The 2,529-nt window shown below is 38.8% G+C and overlaps 1 pseudogene; it reads right to left on the bottom strand.

The window, feature by feature from the left end:
• Positions 1-1,369: 1,369 nt before the first annotated feature.
• On the bottom strand, positions 1,370-2,284 carry LOC149240206 (serine/threonine-protein phosphatase 5 pseudogene; annotated as a pseudogene).
• Between the last annotated feature and the right edge of the window lie 245 nt (positions 2,285-2,529).

The raw sequence follows: 2,529 nt of genomic DNA, 5'->3' as shown, positions 1-2,529 counted from the left end.
CTATAATCAAAGCTTAAGCCAATAAATATTACCAGTTCCAATCAAGAAGAATCCCATACAGAGAGCAATCCAAAATGTGAGATATATATTGGAAATAAATTGGCACAGGGCATGGTTTATTGTCATATTGATGCAGGTACACCCTGCATAACCCAGGATCTTTCCCATTCTCATGCATCTCCAAAAATTTGCCCAGATAAGACTCCTTCAGGCAATATTCACACACCTGAATTGCGGAAGCTCCTCAATCATATGCATTAAAAGTCACAAACTCAACAATCTTCATAAAAAGGTTATTATTCAAATATCATTTGACCCTTAGTTTTTACTTCCAGCGTTCTGCATAAACTGAGTCATTGCATAAAGTTTATAACGAATTTGAATCTCAACATCCCACTGACTTACCATCCATCCATCATCGAATTGACAACGCTTTCTCTGCGCCCTTGACTCCTTGTGTAGGAACTTTAACATAAATTAGCATCAATTTATGTAAATTGATCTGTCTTCATCCGTCGAATCTGCCACTTCTGCAAAACATCATTCCGGCAATTATATAATTTAACCTCTGCATTATTTATCACATCTGGCAATCAAACGTTTCGTCTGAGTTAGGATATGATCCATCAAATGGATTAACCTCTTGCACCATTTCCAGGTCCGAGCCACATTCTGCAATTACAATGATATTAAAATCGATTTTAATCGATATGGTACCATTTATGTCTGAATTGACACAACGTATACAACCACTCAATTTTGCAACTGTAAAACACTTTTCTTCGGCATTTCAACGCATCCACATCAATTTGCCATCATTCGACTTCCAAATCTGCATTCAACTTAATAAAGCAGTCAACAACCAACCGAATTCAATCGAACAGAAACAGAGTTCTGCCAGTTCACCACGAAATCAGAATTATCTTTGGTTCTTCTTCACATAGTTCTTTAACTCATAAATTCGGTCTTAAAAGGTTTCTAACAAATGTATCAGGCAATTCGATTTCCGAGTTACATAAATTTAAACGCCCAATTTCTAAATCCACCAATAAAGCTCTGAAACACACTTATCATATTAATAAAGAAAATACTTACAAACTGTTCTGCCCAGATATTCAACATTCATGGGCCTTACAATTGCCTGGAGGCTTACAAGCTTTTTGGCTGTCCAGCCCTCACCTTTTCCTCTCCCCCTATTCTACCTCCCCAAAAGGAAGTTATACATCAGTCATACCTAACTACTTCTTCCCACACATGAAGAATTAGTTATTCAGTTATAACTCATCTTTATCATCATTTAACTAAACTAGACCACTTTTAACTACCTACCCTTTTTGAAATTAACTCAAATTTAACAACTAAGCCTTCCTCAAGTCTTGCATTCAGCCACAACATGTGACCACCCTGTCACATTGCTGGCCCGGTCTAGATGCTCCTGCATCAGACTCTCACGCTTGAAAACATTCATGATCTCCTGATCATGTGCTTTCAAAAAGGTATGAAGAAAAATCAAAATTCCTTCTGGATCCCAGACTTTGCCCTGAAGTTGTCCATATGCTCTGCTCCTCCGTTTAGGCCGCATGTCAGCTGCTTCCTGCTTCATCTTCCTTCTCTGGTCACAATAGTTTGGAGCTGAAAACACCGTAATAAGTTTGCCGTTGTGTTCAATTTCATCTTCCTCTTTAACTTCATGAGTCCTGACCACCTGCGCAAGATTGTTTTCTTCGAAAAACCTTTTGGTCACATCTTCTCCAAAAGACAAACCAATCTCTCGTTCGCTGGGTCCACGCCCTTTATGGAGCTGTGGATCGCTACAAAGTATTCCACACATCAAACCCTCTTCAGGGGGCTCGCGGAATCGAACAATTTCTTTGATATCTTCCAGTCTTATACCATCAACGCTAAAAGGACTTTGACGAACAACAAAAATCTTGTCATGGAGGATATGAGCCAAAGGCATGCAGCAAAACGCTTCAGTGAAAAGCTCAACCATACTTCCGCTGTACTTGGACTTGACTTCGCCCTCAAAACTATAAATCTGGTTCATACTCTTGCTTTCACGGTTTCCTCTTGCAAAATAGAGTTCAGTTGGACACCTACACTTGAATACGAATAGCACAAGCATATCTTCAACATGGATGTCATCACAAACAGTGAATCGCTTTCCATTCGGAATGTTGATGTCAACCAACGATGGTATCGCCTCCAACAATTCTTTTATTTGCAATAACATTTGAGACGCACACCTTCTGCGTATATTGTCCTGATTCTTGAAGTCATCCATCCTTTATAAATTCCAATGTTACATTTTCTCCTTCTACTTCATGCTGTCGTTCCACCTTTATTGAATGTAAATCAATGGGTTCAACAACCGAATGATTCACCAGATCATTCTTTGAGGTGGCCTCAATAAATCTAATTTTTTTGACCGCTGTTTCGGTCTCTTCAAGCTTTTGGGTGGCATCAGGACCATTTGGACAAATTCTTTTAACTTGCTAAAAATCTTTTAATACTTGACTATTCACCTTT

Source organism: Pinus tabuliformis, chromosome 8 (genome assembly GCF_031772625.1).
Source record: "Pinus tabuliformis cultivar Carrire ecotype Pingquan chromosome 8, CPIR1, whole genome shotgun sequence".
NCBI classification, from domain to species: Eukaryota; Viridiplantae; Streptophyta; class Pinopsida; order Pinales; family Pinaceae; genus Pinus; species Pinus tabuliformis.
This window is presented reverse-complemented; position numbering and strand designations above follow the sequence as displayed.